Source organism: Dermochelys coriacea, chromosome 1 (assembly GCF_009764565.3).
Source record: "Dermochelys coriacea isolate rDerCor1 chromosome 1, rDerCor1.pri.v4, whole genome shotgun sequence".
In the NCBI taxonomy this organism is placed as follows: Eukaryota; Metazoa; Chordata; order Testudines; family Dermochelyidae; genus Dermochelys; species Dermochelys coriacea.
This window is the reverse complement of record NC_050068.2, coordinates 152,470,487-152,497,964: the sequence shown is the minus strand read 5'-3', so window position 1 is coordinate 152,497,964 and position 27,478 is coordinate 152,470,487. Positions and strand designations below refer to the sequence as shown.

At 44.8% G+C, this 27,478-nt stretch overlaps 2 long non-coding RNA genes across 2 annotated transcripts; one reads left to right on the top strand and one right to left on the bottom strand.

Annotated features, from left to right (window-relative positions):
• Positions 1-789: 789 nt before the first annotated feature.
• LOC119849718 lies at positions 790-27,478 on the bottom strand. Its single transcript, XR_005290550.1, has 2 exons — positions 27,393-27,478; positions 790-1,731 (listed from the first exon to the last, which is right to left on the bottom strand). It is a non-coding gene; the product is annotated as an uncharacterized LOC119849718 (long non-coding RNA).
• On the top strand, positions 8,948-23,693 carry LOC119849717. Its single transcript, XR_005290548.2, has 3 exons — positions 8,948-9,097; positions 9,213-9,338; positions 23,502-23,693. It is a non-coding gene; the product is annotated as an uncharacterized LOC119849717 (long non-coding RNA).

The following is a 27,478-nucleotide window of genomic DNA, read 5'->3' as shown; positions in this document are numbered from 1 at the left end:
GTGCAATTCTTGGTCTTAGCACCGGTGGGAGCTGGGTGTGTAGACAAGGTTATGGGTGTCTTCTGGTGTTTTTACCACAGTGTTAATTAAACCCGCTCTTCATTACCCTAGGGCTCCTACTGGTGCTATCACCAGTTCAGCAGGACTGGTAGTAACACCAGTGGGAATCTGAGAGTAAACAAAGCTACAGAGCACCAAAGCAGCTCACATGGGTGCATACAAACGCACACACAGAGCCAGGGACACATACTGCCATGACAGCCTACAGAAGGGCTGGCTTTGCATAGCTCTGTGTATGAGAGCACATTAGGAGGCAGGGGAAGGGAAAGCTGTGTAGGGCAAGGAGGAGGAGGGAAGGGAAGGAGCTGAGAGCAGACTGGAGCTCAGTGCTGCTAGGCTGATTAGCATTTTCTATTGCAGCTTTCTCTGCACCCCGCACAGCAGGCACTGGAAGCAGAAGAAAGGAAGATTAAAAGCGTGGCTTCACAACCTGGCTTCATGCTGCTTCCCGCTGCATGAGGAAGCTCAGTGTCTGAATCAGCACAGTGAGCACAACAGTTAGCTGGGTATTTAAGCACCCCTGTGTATTTATTCTCTCTCTCTCTCTCTCCCTCCCCCCTCCCCCCCGCTTTTGTTTTTGCAGAGAAGGCAAAGGGGGAGGGAGAGTGGAATTCTTTGGAATTATTGGCCAGCATCCTCCCTGGAGAAAGTAACCCTCTCATCCATGTTTAATGCACACTACTCCCACACACGTTTATTCCACAAAAACAACAACAATCCAGTCACTCATCAATGCAGGGACATTTAATTTCATTGCATCTGAGCCCTACATAAGCAAATCTCCAGCAGAAAGGGAATATAATGGCTGTGGAAGCACAGGCCACCAACAGAGGTACACTCCCACAACGGCTGACAAGTGGCTGGGTTTGAGCAGTCTGCAAAGGGGAATGGAGCCAGTTAAGGGCTATCCAGGGAGCAGCAGTCATTCGATTGATAATGAGCTGGAGCCTTCTCATCTCTGCTGGAGCAAATGGGAGCTTTAAAAACGGCACGATTTTATTTTCCTGATGTACAGTAAATAATATGTCAAAGGCAGGACCTGCTTGAGCCGAGCATTCAATGCCTCTTAATCACCCGGACGTGCTCCTGTGAGGTTTGTTTTTTAATTCATACACTTATTACTCAGGAGGGAGACACGCTCTTATGGTCTAACACTGGCCAGGACTAGATTTCAAACTCAGTTTTTATTTGGATGTGGCAGATGATCTTAAGAGCAGCAGCACAAATTCCAATCTCATTTATGCTGGCTTCAGTCAACAGGCACCCCAGATTTACACTGGTGTAAATGAAACCTTGGCCTATTGTATTCATCAAGATTTGCTTTAGATGCTGCATTTTGTTTCTGCACTCCTGGTGATGAGCTTTTTTCGCTACAATCCCATCGTTGGGTAACTCAGCGGCGAGTGTGTTACCAGTTTGATCCGCAGAGGATAGGAGTTGTTACTAAACGCAGCTAGACAGCTTGGAGCCTTAGTTCACGCTGCAGCAGCTTGTGCTTTTCGCTCTGGAGATCTTTGGTTCAGTCCCCATAGTATCAGCCAAAATGGAGGCCATGACATGTGGACAATTGAGAATGACTGGCAATGAAAAGCCGCCATACAGAAAGTGAATGCTCCACTACAAATCAACGAGTGTTCAGATGAAAGCGACATTTCCATGAAAGAACAGTGACTGAAAATAAAAGTTATACAAATGACATTAGCGCAGATCACACCACAGACGAGAGATGTCGTAGACCGATGTTGTCCATTACTGAAATAAACGTAAGGAAAACCAAGTGGACAAGATCAGTCTATAATTTGATGGGTCGAAGCAGTAGTTCTGAGTAGGAGTATATTCGCAGAAAACAGAATGACTCAGATGAAGGCTGCATCAGTGCAGGTACAGGCATCTGCTCTATATGCTTTCTACCCCACCCGAGTAGAAGTAGGTATGCACAGAAGTCCAAACAACAGCTTGCTAAGGAAATATTACCTCTTGCTCCCCAGGAGGAGTGGCGTGATCCCTGATCCCTAAGGGGCAACACCAACCTTGTATATTGATACACATTCTGATCCATTTAGATTAAACGTTTTTATGGACCTCCCACTTGCTCTTTGGCCCACAAAGCAAATGAACAAACTTTCAGCAATCCAAAACTCTCAAGATTGATGAACGTAAATGTGACTGGCCTCCCTGCTATCTAGGATATTGAAGGTGTCTTTCGGCCTCATTAGAGGGTGAGAGGAACAGGGAAGAGATTTCCATCAATCTTCAGAAGGAAATAGTATGAGGCATGTTTTTATTCTCATGAAACAATAGGAATGGAAGGGCTGTGAGCCACGGCTGCCAGTTAAAGTTGATGACAGAATTTAATTAGTTTGTAACAAAATTTTAGTGCTGAGACAGCTTGTTTACATATATTTAATGCTGTTGCTTCCTAAATGTGTCTATCAAAGAGTGCTGCATGACTGCATCAGCCACATTACAGACTGGTTTATACAGCTTCCAAGTGCTTCTCCATTATTTCAATCAGTATATTGGCTTCCATTCTTTGACTGCACTAAAGGCCAAGTAACTCTAGCCCTACTTATGTCTCTGCCTTTCACCTGCTGATGGTAACGCTTGGACCACACCGTTGTCTCCTTTGTCCATTCTAGGCTCCAGGCCTTCAGGCTGGCCATTCCATATACCAGCAACAGTTTGCACTTGAATGTATACTAAGCCCCGTCCTTTCCCTACTTCACTAATGCTCTAAAAAACAACTTATTGGGTGAAGCATTTCGGCTATAAGGCCCAGCAGTGTGGGGTAGTTAAAGCTCCCTGGGAGCCAATGGAAGTTGAGTGTGCTTGGTGCCTCATGGGAATACACTCCCACCATTCTGGGTTTACTTTTTTGTGTGTGTGTGTGTGTGTGTACTATATGAGACCTACCACACTTTTAGAATGCAAAGGGCATAGGAGTCTGTTTGACATATTGCACATGTTGTACAGTGCTATATTCTGTCAAGCATGGAGCTAGGGTGATGACACAACAGAGTTTGGCATCGTGCTCCCCACCTGGCGAATGTGAGTGTTTACAAACCCTAGCGTTCAAGCATAAGATGAGAAACTAAAGCAAGCAAGGGCCAAATTCGGTGGCACCATAAATGGGCATAGAAGTTACATATCATGTAGAGGTGTCAAAGAAATGCTCTAAATCAGTGCTACTCAAAGTGGTGGTCCGTGGACTGGTGCCGGTCCGCAAGCCATTGGCTGCTGGTCTGCGCGCACATTGGAAAAAAAATTTGCCGGTCCCCCACATCAGATAGCTTGAGAAACACTGCTGTAAATGGTAAAGTGGTTCAGTTGCATCTCTTGGCGTTCACTGCGGGTGCCAAACAAGAGGAACTTACATGTCAAGAGAGCCAGCAGATATCAGCTCCATGATTCAAGGAAAAGAATATGAGCCAATTATCACTAAAGTGCTCCTACAGGAGACCTGGGGCCACTAGCTGATGGCTTGAGCCATCTACACTACAAGTTCACTGTGGGAGAAGAATTTGCTGTAGCACTTTTGGAACCCTTATAAAAATACAGCAGAATTCCACACCGATAGCTTTATACATTCTATTAGCAGTACACTGTAGTGTTGTGTATAGTATATACTATATGCATTACACAATACAGCAACAGTGTATGTTTTCTTAATGGGGAGGGCACTGTTTATGGAAAAGATGTTAAAGAAACATAAACAAATATGCCATAAACAACCAGTGAATATGGCCTGGTATTCGATGTGGAAGCTCAACAAACAAACAAACAAACAAACACAGAGTATGTATAATATTCTTGGGTGAATCCTACACTCAGGGGTGCTGGAACAAGTTGTTTAGTGGGGGTGCTGAGAGTCATTGAGCCAAACTGTAAACCCTGTATATAGTGGAAACCACTCAAAGCCAGGGGGTGCAGTAGCACCCCCTATACCTTTAGTTCTAGCACCTATGCCTATACTTCAAAAGGTTTGTCTGTAATATCTCTGGCCCAAACTTGAGCAAATCCTTATAGGGGATGTTTTTAATATAATCAATTTGTTGTGAGTACATCTAGTTCTTCAGTCAATCACTGAAGTAATTGAATTAGGATTAGTAAAAGCCCTTGTTACAGAAACAGGCACTGGCATGGAATAGGGATTCAAGCCCTCTGACTACTGACATATGCATGTTTATCATGTTTACAGCCAGTGTTCAATTTAAATTGAGTAAGAGGTATTACATAAGGTTTAGCTACTGCCTACCCTACATGGACCTTTAATGATAATCTACAGACTCATTCCAAAATAACTACCACATGAAGAGATGCTGAGGCTTACCTACTTCTCTGTGATGTCCTCTGGACTGAGTAACAATGGAGGAACAGGGTTGGACCATAATGTAAAACACAGACTATAAATTTGGCTGGAAATTTTGAAGTATTATTAGCTGATTTTGTTAGTCCAAAAAATTTAAGAAAATTGTTCCAAACACCATGAAAGAAATATGATCCCTTTATAAATATTGCATTTAGTCTAAAAGAAAGGCATTTAAGAATAACCCACCTTTTCAGAAGTAATAAAAGCACTTTTCAAACTGCTATGCAACTTTTTCATGTCATTAGCAGACACCTTGTGATTAGAAATGCCACAGAATCATCCCTCAGATCCTTTTTCAAGTGACAGGGCTCTGTAACAATTGGGCTCTATTTAACAATCAAGGTTTTGTGCATTGTAGTGTCTTCTGGAAAAAGAAATGATTATTTCCCGCAAGTATACGGTGATGAATTAATGATGCACTGGAGTAGCACAGGAATTACATAACAACGCTCCCCCAGCATTACCCGTTATGAGTAGGAAAAGACACTGTATAAAAACAAAGAGCAAAACTGATGTGTCTGTCAAGTTCCAGCCTGTTGCTGGACTATAGGGAAGGACTTTATAGCATCCTGGCCATGATTACCACTTTTAAGACTGACTTTTGGTGAATTACCGGATGCTCCTTCCTACCCCCTGGGACTCTCACATGTATGTGCTACCTTTTACAAAAAGAGGCCTTTTCTTCTTAGGGGAAAGGAAAGGAGAATACCCTTCCTACAGCCCTACTTTGTCCATAAGGGCCTAAAGCAGGCATGACACATTCATGGAAACTAACAAGGTTTGTAAATATACCATGTCTCAAAAGTCACTGGTAGCAGATGGTTTTTTATCTATCACTGCACACAAGTCTTGTAAGCACAAGCACCCTTTCAGCACAATTGCAAAGAAAAACAAAATTCGGTGCTGTCTCACCAGAACGGCAGAGAGCAAAGATGCTGCACTGATTTGAATGCTCAAAGAAGGTGGTTTCTTTTAGAAAACTTCCATGTAAGTACTAAAATCCGCTAAAACCAGGCTTTTGATAACCCAAAGCAGAGACTCTGTCAGTTGTTCTGAGACAAAATATTTATAATGTTTAAAATTGTTACAATCTGGTCAAAAAATGCCTTCTGGGTTTTAAAGGCTGGATGCACAAAAAGGCTATGGGCAAGTAATTTGGTTAATTATAATGAATATGAATGTATGCAATTGTGTGCAACTAAAATCTCCAACATAAAACAATAATAAATAAAATAGTAATAATATTTAGCACTTACAGATGCAAATTCAGCCCTGGCATAACTCACATTGGGCTGGGTTCTGAGATCATTTACACTTGACCCTGCAAGGTGCTGGCCACCTTCAATTTACCATTTAGTAGGATTAGATTACATTGCAATAGACATTACATTGCAATAGACCCAGAATAACTTTCATGAGGTTACTTTGGATTAACAGTTGTATAAATAGGAATCTGGCCTGGTGTGAGTTGAACCTACTTATGCTGGAGCTGAACATGGCCCAATGTATATAGCACCCAAAGAGCTGTACACTCATTAATAAATGTAACTGAATGACTCAGATGAAATCAGAATGACATGGATCTTCCTAAAAAGAAAAGGAGTACTTGTGGCACCTTAGAGACTAACAAATTTATTAGAGCATAAGCTTTCGTGAGCTACAGCTCACTTCATCGGATGCAGCATACAGACTAACACGGCTGCTACTCTGAAACCATGGATCTTCCTGACTTCTTGTTCTGATCACATCAACCCCTTCTTAGGCCCCCCATCACCCATATGTTTCTTGTCTTCATCTTTAAGGCCTTTCATGATTTAACCCCACCCAATGTATCCAATCTAAGTCATATTGTGCTTTGACCCTACCTTCACTCTGTCAGCAATGCCCATCTTTATCGTTTATGAGTCCATTTCTCCCACAAGCATTGTCACACTTTCTTCCAGGCTGCCCCAAGAGTCTGGAGAAAACTCCCCACTGAAATCTACGAAGTCCTTCTTTAAGTCCCTCCTTGTGCCACCAGAACACTCCAGCTGACAGCAGATATACAGCTCGTGAGCCAAGACTACAACATGCTCATTTTACTGCTACCTCATCCTGTTACCCTAGCTCCCTCCATTTGTCTGCTTCATTCAACTGTTGCGTCTTGTCATGGTTCTAGACTGAGAGCTCTCCAGGTCAGGGATTGTCTTTATTACTCATATATACAGTGCATAGCACAATGGAGCTCTGACCCTCCCACAGTTGCTCCACATCCCTATCTGCACTGGAAGGAACATGGCACAATGGCCACACTTCCAGAGTCACAAGGAGTTGTGATTATTTTGTTCACCTTCATGTGTTATTTTGAGAGAGGGCATAAGGGAGGCCTCGGTTCTAGGCAACCTTTTTTTATGAATTCTAGGTTTCAGTCATCTAGTATTGCCCGACTCAAATGGCATTTGCCCATACAGATTCTCCTTAGGAGACTGCCATTTGCACACTTGGGCTTATATTCCTGCCTACTTACCCCCTATTTTTAGAGGTGCCGAGTGAGTCATGCAATGTGGAGTACATAGGTTTGCGCCCTCTTTACACGGCCCTCTTTGTGACTATAAATCCTGAGTGGGTAGGTGGGTGGATGAGTAGTGGAACATAACCTGTAGAGTTAATAGCTTAGCTATGGCTATAAGGAGAGCATTCATTGCTTTTGATACCTTGCCCATAAAATTTAAAATAACATTTCTTGTAGGGCCTGTGAGAAATATCATGCACACTTTTAATCTGGGCGCTGCATAAAAATGACAACCAAAGAAGTGTTCTAAATGACAACTCAAATAGAAAAAAAAATTGGTATTGGTGGAATGAGGGATGATATGTTTAGGCTTCTCAGGGTGTCATTTTTTAAAACAAAAAACAAACAAACAAACAGCTAAAGCAAATTAAAACTATACAAAAAGCGTCCTGTTATATTAAAATATTAACAAATATGGACATTTTGAGCCAGATCCTATTTTGAGCCGGCATAAATCAGCTTCGCTCAACTGAAGTCAATGGAACTATGCCAATTTATAACAGCTGAGGATCAGGCCCTTTGACTGTATTTCAATCTGAGCTGATGAATTTCCATGTGTAACATTCTTGCGCCCGTTGAACAAGCTGTGTTGGTTTCAGAAAAGCAGTGACCTGAAGTGGCTCTTGAGTGGGCATGTGATAAGAAGTCCCTTGTCAAAATTCTGCCACCAGACTGGGCAGCTGGGACTCATGAGAAAAAAATACAACCTAGAATTTATACAGCACTTTCCATGTTTGAAGCATTGTGAATGGATTAACTAAAGGTCATGTCTACACTACCACTTATGTCGGCAAAACGTATGTCACTCAGGGGGGTGTTTTTTCCACACCCCGAGCAACGTAAATTTTGCTGACATAAGTGGTAAAGTGCACAGCGCTGTTGACAGGAAAGCTCCCTCCCCTCAGCACAGAGTGGCTACACGAGCGATCTTACAGTGGAACAGCTGCATCAGTACAGCTATGCCGCTGGAAGCTTGCTGACGTAAACATGGCCTAACTAATCAATGCAACAGCCCTGTGAGATAAGCCATACTATCTTGATCTCACAAGTGGGGAAACTGCAATTTGCAAGGAGTCACACAACTAGTCATTGGCCCAGCCAAGACTAGAACTCAGGCCTCTCTCGCTCCCTGCCCCCTGCACGTTCTTCCAGATCTTATTGCCTCCCAAAAGTGAGTTGGAAGTTTTGCCTTGGAAATAGACCAGATTGGCCCAAAGACAAGATATTAAAAAAAAAAAACCACCAACGAAGGCTAAACTCTGTAGCCCTATAAGGTCTTCACTTACACACATATTTCAAATTACACAAGTTGAATGCTGTGCAGTGCTATCTATAGACTCAGCATATTGTCCAAAGGACATAGTTTAATATGTTTGCCTCTCTCCTTGATTATCAGTATGAAAAAGCATTTCTGTATAAATGGGGAAAATAAATAGTCTCCCAGCCCTTTTCTCTGCAGCACACCCTGGGACCCTGTGTTTATGAGTCTATAGGGGGAAAACTTGTTAAAATTTTGGCAGCCCCTTGCAGTTGCATATTGTGGTGATTTGGGCTACACTGTGATGTAGAAGCAGAAGGGAAAGGAGGCTACTCCAAAAAAAAAATCCATCATCAGATATTTCTACGCATAAAGACAGACAGTCAAAATATAGGAAAGACAACAAGTAACTTGAAATAAAGAACCATGATGAAGATAAACAACCATGGGGCTCATTCAACAAGAGCCTGCTGTTCAGAGAGCCACTGAAACAGCTGCAGCTCACCGGTCGTTCTACTTCTGATCTGTGAGCATTAGCAGCCTTTTTGTGAGCCCCTTGTTCATTATATTAATCATTACAAAACAGACTCCATAGACCTAACATCATGCATGAGATATGGTGACTTCTCCCCACCCCAAATCTTTTTCTCATTCTCCTTTTTAATCTTTTCTTTTTCATTCTGACTCAGTTTTTCTTTCCTCCAGTGGCCTAGGCTGATGTGCACATCTGCCTTATCAGACCTGCATATCTACCTTATCAGACCTGCGCAGCCTCTTTTATCACCAGGCAGTGGGTACACAGTTTATGAAGTCAAATCTTCTGACTTTTAGGCAAGGATGGAAACCTAGAGCCATGAAGGTAGGTACTCAAGCTTTTACCAACTGAGCTTTATTTTTGTGCTGTAAAATGTCTTCTGGATCCAGCAAGCTTTTGACATCCAAAGTACATTAAGAAAATCTCTGTTCTTCCTCAGTTCTTCTGTGGGAAACTCTAGCGGAAGATTTACTGACAGCACATCACTGGAATTCAAGAGGGCAGAGAAGGCAGCTTAGCTTGGCTGGCAGAGTGAAGGAGCATCTGCTTTCCCATCCAGGAACAGGTAAGGCATTTGGGGATTTCTGGAGGATGACACAGACAAGAAGAGCTGGGATCCAAAATGGTTTCTGCTTGATGCAGCCCACTTCCTCAAGACCTTGGGTCCACACTCAGATGAAGACAATTTGAGGGCCTAGACACACCACAACCTGCCCGCCCTCTCCCCAACACATCCACCACAGTTGTGCTCCTTCTCTAATGCTATGGTCTCACCCCCACCCAGTGGTGGTAAGCGACTCCAGGAGCCACAGCAATGTCCTCCCTTCATTTGGGAGCAGCAGGGGTAGCAGCCAGCATCTCCCATCCTGAACAGGCAGGGTGGTAGCAAGAAGACCTCAATGCTTAGCCCAGCAGTTGGGTGTATCTGGTTGGGTGGGTGTGCTGGGCCCATGGCACTCTTCCTTCCCACTCACACAGAGTTCACTGCTAGGATGATGTTGGAGAGGCCCCTCCAGAGCAGTCGGTCTTGACCTTACCACCCCATTCTAATGATGGGGCAGTTCCCTGTCTCTGATCTATTGTTTCAGGCCACCAGCAGACTCAGGCAGGTGTCACTGCATCAGTCGTACTCAGTTCATGTTTTCAAGCTTTTCTTTGCAACCATCTGAGCCAGAATATTTAATTAAAAAGAAAGTAAGCTGCAATTCTGATGTAATCACTTAACCCCAGGATCTAGGGCCCTAGGCCTGGTCCCATAGTGCTTCAGTCTTGCTTGGCTCTGATCCGAGCACCAGGTCACAAAATTTTACCTCCAGAACTTGTCTCTCAATATCTTCCTGAGTCCATTTCCGCTTCTGTGTCTTTCTGTTCTCACAAGGGGTCAGTCCACCCCTGTGCAGAACACCTGCAGCAGGCTGTCCACATAGCCTGTGTCCGTAAGGCCAAATCCAGATTCAGGCCTTACTTCTGCCTGGCGATCTATTAGCATGATCCCCTGCATCTGTGGGGATTCCTCTGAAGCTAATGGGACTTTGTACAGGTGCAGGGGTCAGTGGTAATAGATCCTGACACAGGTTCCAAACTTTAGGCTGTAAGCTTGGGGCAAGGACTATCTTTTACAATATGACAGTACAGTGCATAGTGCAATGGGGCTCGATATTGACTGGGGCCACACAGTATAAATAACAGACAAAAATCACATTAATAAGCAACCAAACACCATGCCCACTGAGGACAGGAAAAAGGAATTTCCTCCCCTCCTCTCGCCTTTCTTTAGGCAACAGCAGCGGCAGACCCGCTCCAGAGAGCACAGGCGCTGACTTTCCAATCTGCTGGGGGGTGCTTGACCCTTGGCTCTGCCCCAGGCCTTGCCCCCACTGCACCCCTTCGTTCAAGGCCTCATCTCTCCTCTTTCTGCTACTGCTCCACACCACTTCGCCTATTCCCACCCCCTCCCTGCAGTGTGCTGCGCCCTCATTCCTCCCTGTCCCTCCCAAAACCTTCTGCATGCCATGGAACAGCTAAACATGGCAGACAGGAGGCGCGGGGAGGGAGGAGGAGGTTCTGATCAGCAGAGCCTGCAGGTGCGCGACAAACACTGCAGGGCAGGAGGGGAGCTAATGGGGGGGCTGCCGGTGGGTGCTCAGCACCCACCATTTTTTCCCCGTGGGTGCTCCAGCTCCAGAGTACCTATGGAGTCACTGCCTATGCCAGACAGGGTACTTCAGGGTCATGACTCAAGTAGCTCTCTGTTGCTCCAATGCAACCCTGCTGTGGAAGCAAATGACTCCCTTCTTATTTCCCTCTCCCAGTCCCACAACTGCCCTATCAAGGTTCCTTCCCTACTCTGAACTCTAGGGTACAGATTTTGGGACCTAATGAAAGACCCCCTAAGCTTATTCTTACCAGCTTAGGTTAAAAACTTCCTCAAGGTATAAACTTTGCCTTGTCCTTGAACCCTATGCTGTCACCACCAAGCGTGTTAAACAAAGAACAGGGAAAGAGCCCACTTGGAGACATCTTCCCCCCAAAATATTCCCCCAAGCCCTATACTCCCTTTCCTGGGGAAGGCTTGATAAAAATCCTCACCAGTTTGCATAGATGAACACAGACCCAAACCCTTGGATATTAAGAACAATGAAAAAGCAATCAGGATTTTAAAAGAAGAATTTGAATTAAAGAAAAAGTAAAAAAATCACCTCTGTAAAATCAGGATGGTAAATACCTTACAGGGTAATCAGATTCAAAACATAAAGAATCCCTCTAGGCAAAACCTTAAGTTACAAAAAGACACAAAAACAGGAATATACATTCCATTCAGCACAGCGTATTTTACCAGCCATTTAAACAAATGAAAATCTAACGCATTTCTAGCTAGATTGCTTACTAACTTTTTACAGAAGTTCTGAAGAGCATTCCTGATCTGGTCCTGGCAAAAGCATTACACAGACAGACCGACCCTTTGTTCTCCCTCCCCTCCAGCTTTGAAAGTATCTTGTCTCCTCATTGGTCATTTTGGTCAGGTGCCAGCGAGGTTATCTTAGCTTCTTAACCAGACAGGGTACTTCAGGGTCATGACTGAAGTAGCCCTCTGTTGCTCCAATGCAACCCTGCTGTGGAAGCAAAGGACCCCCTTCTTATTTTCCTCTCCCAATCCCATAACTGCCCTGTCTCTAGTAGTGTAGACAGGACATAATGGTTTTCAGGCAAGGGGCATCTAAGGGGTGTGCACTGCTTGTACAGCTCCCTCAAAGCCAGCCCGCTCATATCTCACATCCTTGTGCAGTACAACCACACTGGTTCCCCTGCCACAGGGATCCCTGTGGCTGTGGAACGGGGGCATGGATTTGCCCTTTGATTCTGGGCTTAATTGGAGCATTTGTGTGGGTCACTGCTTTGGGGTTAGTTTCACCCAAGTGGTACATTTTTTGCCATGTTCTTGGTTAACATCACTCAGCCTCCTGGAGGATGTTTTGGCAGCACTGGTTTTGAATGCATGATGCATCGATGCTAATTGCTTTCCTGTGGTACTTCTCCAATTTTACAGTTCTGATAAGAAGTGGATGCGTTTAGCAATGCATATCTCACCACAAAGCCTATCCACAACACTCACGCAGGAGCCTGTTGGGGAACGGCAGGAGGTGGGGTAGCTGGCAGCTCAGAGTATATCATGAAGGATTTTTAAGTTCATTGTTTTAGACCCTGTGAGATATACAACAGACAATCTTTTGGAAAATGTATGCCATATAATTACCCTCCCCCCCCAAAAGAAGATCCCCTTCCCTAACCCCCGATTGGTTAGTTCCAGGCTCTCAGTGGAATTCCATGGCAACAGAAGAGCAAATAAGCAGTATAAGCCCGTTAAATTCAATTCATTCTATTTTTCAACTCTGGCATTTAATACAAAAATCCCTCCACAATTTATTCTCAGCTGAATAAAAAAAAATTACAACCCCAACCTTTCCTAGCCTAACTCTGAGCAGCTTGGCCAAATATCAGAGATGGCTGGAGCATCATGGCTACATCATCACCAGTGCCTGAAACAAGCGCTCTACTCCACCGCAGAAACCTTGACAGAGTCTGAATTTCAGCAGTACTGGTTGCTGCCACTATAATGAGTTATCATTAAGGAGGAGCCGTAAATCCCATTGGGATCCTGCCATTTCCAGCTCAAGCAAGACAAACTGCATGTTGTCTGGGTTAACCCATAAAGGTGCAGTATGTTACACACGTTTTCTGTTCTCAAGGGACTGTCATTAGACTTCCCATGTTCAGTGTTTGAAAACCTACCATAGGCATTTCTGTAGATGATTTTCCAGTTGCTTTACCCCTACCCGGGAGGGAAAGAAATCACCATTCATCAAATGCAAATATTTTGAAGAGGCGCAATGTTCTCAGGTCAGTACTGTACAGCTAGGAAAGGCAAGCCATGTCTCTGCAAAAGGGCTAGTCTCTGAATAGTGTGGGAATAATTAGCAAATGTTCATTTCACATGAAAACAGAAATCACTCCATGCTGGAGGGCAAACACATTCAACCTCTCTTCACGCAGCAAGCACAATACATTGGAGCAAAATTCTGCCACGATTTTAAACAAGGGGATCCTACAAACATTTTGCCCTGTAACCATGTGACAAACTGTGTGTACACAATGAATTCACGCAGAGAAGAGGGTAGCAACTAGGGAATTTTTTCATTTGTTTTCCCACATATACATATCTATTCTTACTTCCTAACCAAGGAAGGAGGCAGCAGCACTTATCAAGCATTTTCATCTGCATTTTCCTGGAAATATTCACACTTTGCTCTGGAAGAATAGAGGGCCTGATCCAAAGCCCTCTGAACTCAATGAGAGACCTTCTATTGGCTTCAGTGGGCTTGGATCAGGCCCATACTGACAATATTGAGAGGAACCCAGCATTCAGCATGTGTAATTTTGAAATGGAAGTAGAAGGGCTAGAGCAGGGATTCCCAAACATTTTTTTGCTGGGACCCCCTTTGAAAATATTTCAGGCGGTGAGGACCTCCTTCCCATACCATGCCACCCTTATTTCTGTTCTGCTGCTGGCGGCCGCACTGCCTTCAGAGCTGGGCAGCCAGAGAGCGAAGGCTGCTGGCTGGATGCGCAGCTCTGAAGGCAGTGCAGATTTAGGGTGGCAATACCACGACCCCCTTACAATAGGCTTGCAACCTGTTTTTGGATCAGGACTCCCAGTTTGAGAAACACTGGGCTAGAGACTTTGGAGAGCGAGGCCCGTTATATCCTACCCTGGGATTTCTTTGTTATATTAAATGTTTGCTGTTTGATGAAATTTTATGTGCTGCAAAGCAAGCAATGTGCTCTTTGGAAGTAGGGATGAAAATACCGTTTAAAAACATCACTGTTTAAATTATTAAAAATATGTCGTTTAAACAATTAACCAATTAAGTGGCTGAGGCCAATCCCACTGGCTGGCGCTGCTGGGACTGGGGCCAATCTGCTGGTGAGGCTGGGGCCAGTACGGCTGGGGCTGCTTTGGTTAACAGTTAAGGTTAACAGTTAATCTTTTACATCCCTATTTGGAAGCATGTTTAATAGTCTCTGGGAATCAGCTGTGACAGGGATTATTTAGCAGCAGCCAGAGAGGTGCTGAATTCAACCAGTAGCAAGGAAGTTACCCCAGCCCTCCTTTGAACACTTCACTGGTGCAATGGTGACCACTGAGAGTTTGCAGTGCTATGGCTCCAGCTATTAGCTGGTAACCACCCAGCAGCTGGCTGGGACCGTGGTTCTCAGTCTTTTCTAATCTTTGACCCCACTTTACAGCACAAAAGAAGAATTTCAAGGCATCTCCTCTCCTCTTTAGCCCAAAAAAGGGAGGATAGTTGCAATTCTTTGGGAGTCGTAACCTTAGGCTATGTCTACACTGCACGTCTGTTGGTAAAACTTTTGTCGGTCAGGGGTGTGAAAAACCCCCATAAAAGTTTTACTGATGAAAAGCGCCCATGTGGGAGATGCTCTCCCACCAACAAAGCTACCACCACTTGTAGGGGGTGGCTTTATTTTGTTGGCTGAAGAGCTCTCTCCGGCTGACAAAGAGCAGCTACGCTGCATACCTTACAGCAGCACAGCTGCGGCAGCATAGCTGTGCCACTTCAAAGTGCGCAGTGTAGACATAGCCCTAGTGTAAGAGCCCAGGAGCTAGGAGAGCTGCACTTCTCACCTCAGTTTTCAGGTTTGTTTAGAAACAAACATTTAAAAACCATGAGGCAAGTATGCCCAGCAGAAGAGACAAGCTTCTCTCTGTAAAATGCTGCCACGACAGGCCGTCTAAGGGCTTGACTACACTTGCAAGTTACAGCACATGAAAGCAGCCCCAGGTGCCCTAACTCCCAAAATGTCCACACTGGCAAGGCACTTAGAGCGCCCAGACTCTGCAGCTGGAGCGCTCCTGGTAATCCACTCCCACGAGATGCATAAAACTTGCTGCACCCCCGCTGAAACGCCTGGGCGTCAGTGTGAACGAGGTGTTGCATTACTGTGCTGTGATTGGCCTCCAGAAATGTCCCATAATCCTCTGAAGTCAAGTGGCCACTCTTGTCATTGTTTTGGAATCGGCTTTAGGAATGCGAATATCCCCCTTTCAAAGCCGGCACGCTTATCTGCTCCAGGACAAAGCAATCATTAGTGTGGAATGCTGTCGCTGTGAGTGTGTGTGAGAGAGAGAGGTGGGGGGGGGGGTCTGCTGCTGTCTGAACTTGCAAGACAGCATGCTGACACACTCTCAGCCCCCCCAAACCCACTGTCTCTCCCCACACACACACACAACACATCCCTGTCACACTCCGCCCTCCCCTTTGAAAAGCAGGCTGCAGCCACTTACACGCTGGGATAGCTACCACAATGCACTGCTCTCCATGACGTTGCAAGAGCTGCTAATCTGGCCACACCAGCGCGCGTGCAGCTGACAGTGTGAACACACGGCAGCGCTTTCCCGGCTGCGGTCTCCGAAGGCTGGTTGACCTCCCAGCGCTCTACAGCTGCACGTGTAGCCAAGCCCTAGGAGGAGGAATGGTGCCAGAGTGCAGCAGCATTAGGATTCCAGGAGACAACATATGGAACCGCAGTAACAGCCAGTGATGCCTCATGATCCCCGGGTCACTGCCACTGTCCAATCCATTTGCCCAATGAGGCTACAGGACACTTCACTGGACTGTGTAAAAACTTCTATGTAATCTGGCTGAGAAAGACTGGCAGGGCTGTGCAGAATCATTTAACAGTCCCCCCCATTACAGAGCCAGCAAGCAGCCAGAGAAGAAAGCTACCAAACCACTTCCTTCCCCAGGCCTTTTTTCTGTGCAATCATTGTGACCAGTAATCATGCTTCGAACTTCCTTGTCTCAGGTGGACACTCAAAACTGTTTTGATGCTCTCCCTGCATTTTAAAGCAACTGGATGTGCTGCTGACTGGGGCCAGATGAGAGCACTGGCATGGCTGAGGCAGGTGAGTGCTGCCAATGTGCCTCAGTCATGACGTGGAAGGAGAGCTGAGAAGGTAGCCTCCCCATGTCCAGTTAGTCCTGTGTCTTTCTGCTGAGCCTGGCAACAGGGCTGTCCTATGTTTCTAGACACAGTAGGAGCTAAAATTAACCTGTGGACTTTGGAATTTTTGTCGTTTCACAATCAGATGTGATGGGAAAATATTTTCAGAGAGAGAGAATGTGTGTGAAAGGTGAGTCACTCTCAGAACTCCAAGAACTTCCAAAAGCAAGCCCTTTTCCTACCTGTTTGAGGTGTAGGATAGGCCCTGCCAGATCCCCAGAGGATGAGGTGCATACTCAGCCCGAACTCATATTATAGCCAGGACTGCTAGCACTGCCTGTGTTTAAAATTGCAAGACACTTCCCATTATACGACCTTGGTGTTAATTGTTTCTAACTTTGCCAAACTGAAACCATTTGGGTTCAAGTTTTCCACAAGTCTGTCTCAGGCTGATTTTGTTTTTAAATTTCAGCCAAAATAGGTCAGCTGTTTCTGAGACCAAGGATAGGGGGAAAATACATTGTTTCACCCACGTTAAAAAATTCTGGCAACCTTTCCTTTGAACAGCTCCAGTGCCCTCATGTTTTGGAGCAGCGAGTTGCAATTTGGCAAGTGGATCACCTTTATATCAGGGATGTGCCTTTTTCTGTCCCTGGGAAAATCTGTCCACATGCAGCCGAGTTTTAAGCTTTTGAAAAATCACAGTTTGCACAGTTCAGCAGAGACCTCGACTTTAGCAGCTAAAATCTCCCAACATTCCCTCCTGGCTGAGTACAGTCGAGCCTCTGACAGCTCCTAGTGCTGACCAGACATCACCACTGAGTGACTGAGCCTACTCCAGCCCAGGGCTACTGGGGCTGCTGCAGAGTTCCCTGCAATGGCCGCTCCCAACTGATCCCAGTTCAGGTGGGACCAGGCACTGGGACTGAGAGCAGGGAGCCTGTCTCTCCTGTGCTCTCATTGGGTATGTCTACACTTCAATTAAAAGCTCTGGCTGCCTGTGCCAGCCAATTTGGGCTTGCGGGACTCAGGCTAAGAGGCTGTTAAACTGCAGTGTAGATATTCAAGCCTGGGTGATGCCTGGGCTCTAGGACCCTGCGAGGTTGGTGGATCTCAGAGTCTAAGCTGCAGCGGGAGCCTAAATGTCTACACTGCAATTAAACAGCCCCTTAGCTGGAGCCTCAGGAGTCGGAGTCAGTGGCTTGGGCCAGCCCCTTGTCTCTTTACAGAGTAAACATAGCCATTGACCCCCCTGCTGACACACAGGCAGTGTGGAGGAGGAAACCATCTGATCTGAATGCAGAGGGGACAAAATCCAGAGCAGGGGGAGGCAAAGAAGTAGACTGGGGCAAGGAATCTGGTGTGAGGAGACTGGAAAGGGGGGACAGAAAGTAAGACTGGTCAGGACAAGGAGAGGCTGGGACTGATTGGACAGAAAGGCTGGGACTGGGAGCCAGTGAGAAAAACTGGTTTCAGAGTAGCAGCCATGTTAGTCTGTATTCGCAAAAAGAAAAGGAGGACTTGTGGCACCTTAAAGACTAATAAATTTATTTGAGCATAAGCTTTCGTGAGCTACAGCTCACTTCATCAGATGCATTCGGTGGAAAATACAGTGAGGAGATTTATATACACACACAGAGAACATGAAACAATGGGTTTTGTCATACACACTGTAAGGAGAGTGATCACTTAAGATGAGCTATTACCAGCAGGAAGGGGGGGGAGAAGGAGGAAAACCTTTTATAGTGATAATCAAGGTGGGCCATTTCCAGCAGCTAACAAGAACGTCTGAGGAACAGTGGGGTGTGGGGTGGAGGGAGAAATAACATGGGGAAATAGTTTTACTTTGTGTAATGACACATCCACTCCCAGTCTCTATCCAAGCCTAAGCTAATTATATCCAGTTTGCAAATTAATTCCAATTCAGCAGTCTCTCGTTGGAGAGAAACTGGAACACTGAGATTGAATGAGGAGCTGGAGGGAGGGTGGAAGACTGTGACTGGCTGGACAAGCAGACTGGGATGAGGAACCAGTGGAGGGAAAAGGGGTAGCGGACCGAGGGTGACTGATCTTACAAGGTGCTGCTGGGGTACATTGAAATAGCTGGGACTGGCTGGGCAGAGACACTGGGATAAGGAGCCAGGGAGGAGCTCAAGAAGAGACTCGGACTGCATCACCTGATCATGGTGTTGTGAAGCTAAATTCATTACTGTTTGTGAAGCGCTAAGATACTATAGGGATGAGCACCACAGAAAGGCCCATGAGAAAGTTAATAATTCTGTCTTCACAACAGGAGTTGAATAGTGTCCAATAAATAGGGCTTGTGGCCACCCATTGAACAATGAGGATAAAAAAACGGCATAATTGCTCATTAAGTGAGCACTGTCCATTCTGTGCACTAAATGAGGCACGTGTCCTGTGGAATAAATACTATGTGATCATGTAATTAGAGACTACATCATAATGCATATGCACAATGTAGCTGAATTAAGGTCACCCAGACAGCCTGTGGCAAAGCAAAGGGCAGAACCCAGATCAACTGACTCCCGCTATGACTGTAATTTTTGCTAACACAATGTTGCTTCCCACTCCCACCATATCTGAAACCTCAGAATGGTAGAATCCACTTCATCTGCACCCAGTTCAAGGTCATACCCACTTAACTGGGGCAACTGCCAGGAAACAGATGCAGAGCAGTGCATTTCAACAACTAAAGACATGGACTCCATGAACTCCTACTCTGTTTAGCAGACATCTCCACTGTTGTTTGCAAGACTAGTTACAATAGTTGGTAAGTATTAACTGGGGTTTGCTATTACTAAGAGTAGTCACATAAATTATGTAAAAAGAAAAGGAGTCTCTAAGGTGCCACAAGTACTCCTTTTCTTTTTTGCGGATACAGACTAACACGGCTGCTACTCTGAAACCTGTAATAAATTATGCAAATTATCATGATCTGGCCATAAAAGAGAGAAAGGAAAAAAAGTCACAATTTAAAGTATAAACATGCCAGATGTCACAAGTTACATTACTTAATCAAAAGATCCTGTATTTTTAAGCAATGTATTTAAAATGAATTAATAATAACTGAAAGCTATATAATAATAACTGAAACTCCTATCCCAGGGCCAGCTCAGCCTCATAGCAGCAATGGTACAGGAAGGTGAGAAAGATACTGCTACCACTTCCTCAGAGCTGCTTTTCTGACCCAGCTTCTGCAAAGATCTTAGCAGCAGCACCACTGTGCAGAAGTCTCAAACCAGCTATATAAGCTCCAGGACTTTTCCCAGAAGCCAGAGAATCCATGAAACTATTTCCAGTCCCCACAACAAACTAACCTTGATAACAGAGTTTGCTCAATTCTGTTTGTCTAGGTCCACATATAGCGCTCATCACCAGAGTATCTGAGCACCTCACAATCATGAATGGATTTTAGCCACACTACACCCCATGTGAAGAAGGGAAGCCGAGGTACAAGGTACATTTTGTGACTTGCCAAGGTCACACAAGAAGTTTGAGGCAAATCCAGGTATTGAATACAGGAGTCCCAAGTCCTAATCTAATGCCCTATCCACTAGGCCATGCTTCCTTGATTAATTAATCAGATTTTGTGAACATTTGCTACAAATATTTTAAAGCCTTTTTTCTGCTTGTGAATCATCCATGAAGAGGCTTAGATTTACATGGGCCTATTCCCTATGTAGAATTATTCAGAGAATAGTTTTGGGGAACAAATCTCTAACTAGAGGTTCTTCATGAACTACAAACTTGCATTATTCAGTATCTGAGAGACAAGGTGGGTGAGATAACTTATTTTATTGGACCAACAGAAGTTAAAAGATATTACCTTACCCACCTAGTCTCTCAAATATCCTGAGACCAAGATGGCCACAACTACCCTTATTTAGTACTCATTTTCTGTGCTACTAGCTACTAAAAAGTTAGTTATTGAATTGGAGAGCAGAAGTAATGCCTTGACTTAAGGCACCACTTTTTAAATAGAACAATGTATAGTGAGCATGAATAGCGAACCCTCTTGCACAAAATAGCTTTGTTTCTTTGCACATGAGTATGTGCCTTTGTATGAAGAACAAACTCAGCATTGCCAGCTCTCACGATTTCATTGTTAGCATTGTTATATTTGGTGTTTTTCTTAAAGCCCCAGCTCCTGGGGACCTATTGTGACATGAGAATCTCTGCTTTCATTAAAAAAAAGTAAGTTTCTAGCCTTCATGGCTGCAGAGGAAAGCTTGTAAATGTAAAATCTTAAGGGTTGAAAACCAGAAGGTGAATAAAAAGCGCTGAAAGATTATTATTTTTTAGGGCTTGACTCGTGACTTTGGAACCCTAGGGCTTGGCAGTACTGGACATTCTCCAAACGTTTGTATAAGCAGAAAATCCGTTCATGCAAACATCAAGGGATCCAAAACTGCAGCTCAGGCTTAGAAGAAATGTTTGCAAATACTTTTGCATAGCACTCAACAGGTGCTACTAATCCTGAGAGTTTCTGCTGTCCCTCCCATGCAACCCAGGTTTCAAGCTGGAAGGCCTCAAGGTCCTCAATAAACACTGAGCCAGTGTCGCTATCGCAGTCAACCACCCACAGGAGAAAACTTTAAACACATCAAGAGTCAAGAGATTGTGAGCAATTCATGACAAGGACTGTGTGTAAGGCGACTGTTGTCCCCTTACTAACATTAGTGGGAGTGTTTTAGTTGCTAGCTCCCAGATCTAAAAAGGGGGAAGGGTCAATGGGGAATCAGGACCCTGAGACTGACAGCCCCCAGGAACAATGGGGAGAGGCCAATGCTCCAGGTCAGCCTGAATGACAGGGCGGGCAGGCTAATCAGGGAGTCAGGAGGCTAGGGAGCTTCCCGTCCTCTGTGTGAGCTGGATTTGGCTGGGTCAGACAGAGTGGGGCCGAGCTAAGGAGAAAGCAGGGGCCAAGCTGAGCTGGGGAGCAGAGCTGGGCCAGATCCAGAGGGACGAGAAAAGCAGCCCAGGGAAAGCAGCCCCAGTCCTGGGAGCAGAGCTGCAGCCCCAAAGCCAGAGGCACAGCCCAGAGAGAGCAGACTTGCCCTGGGAGTAGAGCTGCAGCAACCAGAGCCAGAGGGGCCAGAAAAGCAGCCCACGAAGCAGGTCAGTGCTGGGAGCAGAATTACAGAAGCAGCCTGCAGAGCAGATCTGTCCTGGGATCAGAGCTACAGCAACCAGAGCCAGAGGGGCCAAAGAAGCAGCCCAGGGAGCTGGAGGCAGAGCAGCAGCAGCAGTGCAGAGACAGAGTGGTGCAGCTGGGGCTGTAGCAGTAGGAAGCTGTAGCGGTGAGCAGCTGGGGAGACTGAGGGGGACCCTGGGCAGTGGGCCCAGCACAGGGAGACGCGTCAGCCAGGAGGCTCTGCAGGCCAGGCTTGGATCATAACCCTGACAGGGAGGGGGCGATACTGGGAAGAAGGGTCCTGCCACCTAGAGCGTGAGGCCACCACCAGAGCAAGTGTCCAACCCACAGCATCCCTGCATCACAGCCAGGGCCTGAGAAGAAGGCCTGGGACTTGCAAGGAGCAAACTGTGACCTGCCCCGACATTCCAGAGACACTGTTTGTGATGTTCCCTGCCACAGAGCGGGGTGATGTGTTTCCTTTAATCTGTCCCATTTTTCCTTATTCTTTTTAAAATTAATTGTTGATTAAATAACTTGCATTTGTTTTAACTTGTATGTAACGGTTAGTGGGTCAGAGAAGTGCTCAGTGCAGAGAGAGTACCCCGGAGGGGGGACATCTAGCCCCCGTCCTAGGTGACCAAGCAGGGTTGGGGGTCAAGCCCCCCAGGAATCCTGGGCCCAGTCTTGTTGAGGTTATGAGGACTCTGCCAGACAGGAGAGTGGAAGGGGAGTCCTCAAGGGCAGGGAGGCCACTGGGTAAAGGAAGTGGGAGCGAGGACTCAGATCCTTTTGCTAGCCCACTTCACTGGGGTAGTGCAGAAGCCAGGAAAGTTCCCCACAAGAGCGGGACTATTCCCCCCGCTTACATGTGCCTCCTTATGTGTTTGGACAGTGCTTGGGTAGCCCAAAGGCCCTTTGCCATGGAATGAGACCGCTCAGTGCTACTATAAAGGTTATAGACAGTATTTTTTTTGTTTGTTTCATTTTTAACAAAACACATGAAAATCAGGGACTCCAGAACTCCCAAGCCAAAATGCAGCCTCAGAGATCATGAACTGCCCACCACACACAGACTTTTGTTTGCTTTGCTTCCCTATTTTATTTTGGATGTTAAGAAGTCATATTTATCTTGACATTCCTTCAAAAAAAAAGTAGTACTACCATGTACACTTCTTGTTTTTAAAGCAATTCAAAAATAAATATGACTATCTCTCAGCACAGTTTATTTTTATGAGCCTCAGAGAATCGTAATAATTGCTTAATTTATATTTCCATCAGAGCCCATCCATAAAGAGGAATCAGCTATATTATTCTTGTAAAACACCACATCAGTCAAAAATGAGGCAGAGGTCTAACTGTTAATCAGACCACATTTCACTTCCTATTGACATTTTTATTCCCCTCGCAGAAAATATTTGACATTAAATCTGGGATTATGAGCACTAGACACCCAATGCAAATAGTTTAGAGAAGAGGTTCTCCTGTTGGTGCAGCCAGCAGCTATGCAAACTGTATCAGATCAGAGCAAACCTCTTTAAACAGTGCAGTGTAGATTGAGAACTATTCATCTCAATGATAAATCAGAAGTCACTCTAAAGTGAAGGTCAGATTTTCATCCACATTTCACCTATTTCAATAGCACAGCAAGCACCAACACAGTTTGCCCTCTTCTGGCTTTCCTGAAAGCTGAGCAGCTTGAAGAGTTGCTACTTTTCAAAGTTTATCCAGCACGACAATGACATCATGATGTGATATTTCCAACACGATGTCATGATGTTGCATGATAACTGCGGGCCAGTTAATGACTGGCCAGAAAAGAATACAATTGTGGTCAGCAAGGATTCTTCCTCAGGGATACTGTTTACAACAAGATAGAAAAGAGGAAGACTGGTTTTATGGTTAATACACAGAACTAGAATTCAGGAGGTTCAATTCCTAGCTCTGGATAGGTTTCCTTTCTGACCTTAGAGGGGTCACTTAGTTTCTCTGTACTTCAGTTCCTCATCTGTAAAATGGGCTAAGGCTAATAACATTTCCTTTCTCTCACAGATGTCAATAATTTTCCAGAGGGGAGGCCCTACAAGGTTACCAATTCTATTCAAATTACACAAGATGGACACTGTGTTCTACTATCAATGTACTCAATATAGCTTTCAAGAACAATGTAAGAACATTTAATATCAGTGCATTTGCCTTGGTGGTGTCATTTCCCTCCTTGGGTATGACTGTCAGAAAGGTTTTTTTTCCCCCTTTGTTTAAAAGAATAAAGAAATGAATACATTCTTTGCTCACTGCTGGTCTTCTGTGCAGCACATGTATGGGGTTAATGGGGTTTATTAAAGGCTGTTGAGGACATTTTAGTTGGAGCGCCTTGTTAAAACACTAGGCAGTACATCACTGAAAAAATACTGTATATGAATTCATCATAAGAGGTGTCAGCTATATTGTCCAGAGTAGAAGTGACTGTCACTAAATACTGTTCTAAAACAGCTAGAGATGTTTGGAAAAACTGGGACAAATTTTAGTTAAAAAAATCATACTTCTTTTTACCATTTTTTCAAACTTTTAAAGGTTTGTTGACATTTTCAGAATCAAAACAATCCAATCATCTCTCTAGCTGATTGGAAACCCAGGAGAGGGGTCATTGTAAACATATCTATGATTTCAGGGTGGGGGGAAATCAACATTTTTATGAAAATCTCATGTTTAAAAAAATCAAAATTTGGAAAATTTCAGCCTGTTCTAAAAAAAAAATAAATAAATTCAGATGTCCCTACTAAAGGGCTGTAGAGATTAGGGAAGAGTGATTTCTGCTCATTTTGCAGAAGAATGGAAAAATTTTGCAGAAAACCGGTGGGGCAAAATGGATCCTCTGGCAGCCAGCAAGGAACACGGATTAGTATTACAGAGCAATCTCCTTTCCCAGGAAACTAAACATAGCACACCTTAACACCTTTCTCCAAGTCTGCAGACCTTTCCCCCCATTCTCGCTCTCACTCCAAGGTGTGTTTGCATAGCACTGACTGTCAGATAAATTGATTTTGTCTCCTGCATGTATTTACCTGGTGTGGGATGATGGAAATAGTGTTGCCTTTATAACCATAGTCTCAAAGCTTTGATCTTCTGAACAACACTCTACTTTGCGGCTCTCAGTTTTACCAATGAGACTGAGAGCTCTTTTGACTCGTTTCCTAGCTGGTTTCAGTTTTCTCACTGAATCATTCTCCTTTATTGTGTTGGGTATTTTAGCCATCTCTAGGGGGAAGAGAGGGGGCTTTGTTCCTGGTTGAGAAGTACATAATAGGAGACACGTAACTATTCAGGCCAATGAGAATGCTCAACAGAGCTTTATAATCTTGTAAAACCCAAAAGTTTCCCAAGTTTTTTGACTGCTCCTCATCCCTGGAACACTTTCAGTCTACCTATATGCTTACTTACAGTAGTTTCTTTGTGCATGTCCGCCAGCCACCAAGTATTTGGCACCACTCCTCTAGGACAAATACAAAGCCACCTCCCCTCAGCCTCATTGCATACTCCTGTCTATAAACGTATAGGTGGGAAAAGTGAAATGAATAGTCCCAGTAAAAAAAAGAACTGCTGTTCTATTCAATGGGCCAGTGCTGAGTGACCAGCTGTTTTTCCATTTTGTGACATCTCATAGTTGGCTATCGACACTGTTGCTATTCCCTGCAGTTAGTCATTTTGCCAACAGATGCAACAAACCATCAGGAGGGGAGGGTCCACAGGCATCACTTCTCCTCAGCTCACCCTGCCATGCTCAGTCTCAGTCAAGGAGGTTTGTTTTCAGAATGGAGATTAACAAACAAATAGAACACAGTCAACTCAGTCGGGACCCCAGGCTTCAGCGCCACCCCTCCTGGGAATCCCTGGCTTTCCAGCTCTTGGCAGCCTCCTAGTCTCAGCTAACTCTGCCCCCTTCCTGGAGTACCAGCCACATAGCTGCTTCCCTGAGCCTCTGGCCCCTTGCTCCAGGGACCCACCACAGGCACTCACACTGCACTCCTGTGGCTTTCCCTCCCCAAGGCTCAGCCTGCTCCAGCCCTTTATAGGCCTTGCTGTAGCCCAGCCCTCTTGAATTAGCTGGATTGGGCTCATTTGCTCTGTCCACGGGAGCTGGGCTCAGTCTATCACCCGTGACAGTGAGCTACACCTCATATTGCTTTACTTTGTTGTGCTACATTGGCATTCAGAAGACACCAGCTTGGAATCTTCTCCAGCACCTTGTTACAGAGGCCGCCACAGGTAAATATTAACCTCTTGCTCCCTGAACTTTCACTGGTGTTTGTTCAGAAGACAGTCTGTATGTACAGTCTAACTGTGAATCTGCTTGGTCTTTATTCCCCTTACGTTGCACGGCTTCACCTGACTATCAAGAGGAAAGCAAATGTATAGTAAGGTACTTTTCCTTATTGCTTCCATTCAGAGGAGTGAGGAGGCATCTGACAACAACTCTAGCAGTGAAAAGACCTAGGAGGAGGATTTCTCTCTCTTAAATAAGATTAGTTCTGTATTTTTTCCCAAACTGATAAAACCAGAATTATCAAAAATGATCTATTTATAAAGGATGAATGTGACTGATTGATGTAAGACTCTATTCAGGTTCTTATACCACTCTCCTCACTATAGTACTGTATCTGAGTGCCCTGGAAGGGAAGCAATGCCCCTTAATACAAAAAAGGCTTTTTACAGGGTGGAGTGTGTTTTTTAAGTAGTTTGGGGGGAAATTTTGAATGATGTTGAATTTCTGTATTACTGTTCTCAGGGGTAAGATCTTTCTTAACTAATCACATTTATCCACCCTTCCAACAGCGGGACAGAACAGGACTGTCTCTTTTTATTCCCAATAATGACACTTGTGTAGCACTTTCCATCTGAAGAGCTTCACAAACACTAACCAATGAATCATCACAACTAGCATGGGGAGCCTGAGCCAGGACACTGGACTCAGACCTTCAAACTTTAAGAAAATTGAGACCCAAACTTTGTAATTCTGGCTATTTTCTGTAAGGTGGAGTCAAACCAGAACGTTGGATTCAAGCCTCTCTTAAAGTTTGGAGAAGTTTTGCTTTGGATCTGGATCTAAACTTCCTGGTTTGGCTTCAGCTCTATTTGCAACTCTTCTGTGAAGTTTTGTCATCACTGTTTTACATATGGGGAAACTGAGGCAGGGTGATTAAGTTTCATACCCGAGGCCACAGAGAGAGAAAAACCTACCAATTGAGTTCTCAGGTCACTGGTCATTCACTGTAATGCTAGTGGCATAACTCTCATCCCCTAAAGCAAGAAAATATAATTAACTATGTCCCAAAAATAGGCCCAACTCCACAGAATACCCTCCAAGCCCACTGAAGTAGGTGAGAGATGAGAATGCTCGTGCAGGAGATGTTCAGCAGTCTGTAGGATAAAGCCCTACATATCCCTTACTACAGCTCACTTTACCCTGAGGACATGCAGTTAAAAATGGAGAACTCCCATTCTATGTGGCCAACAATTACAGAAGTAGTTGGTGAGGGAGAAGTGGAAATTCACTTCAATTTGGGGCTGGGATGCTGGCAAACCAGGTGCCAGCTCTTGCCCAGGCTGCAGGCATAGCTAAGAACTAACAAACTCATAGCTGGAGAGCAGACCAGTCCACCTGTATGTTAGCTTTGCTCAGAATAGAATCAGAATGTATTTAGCGTTTAGACACTATGAAATACTTGTAAATTGCTGCTTGCAGTAATCTCGCTTGTAATGTCTGTATTCCACGCTATAAGAAAATATGTAAGTTTTGGCTTATAACTTTGAAAATGTTTGCTTTGTACTTGTGAACCCAAGCATGGGAAACATCCCCTCCTCCCATCCAGATGGACTACTAAAATCAGATGGGCCATAAAGAACCATCACAATACAACAGACTGGTTAATGGCTGTATCTCACCTTGGAAATGCTACATGCAAGGAAGCTCGTCCTGTGGACTTGGAAGCTGAATGGAGGAAATAAAGCAAAGTCATAGGACGAGATCA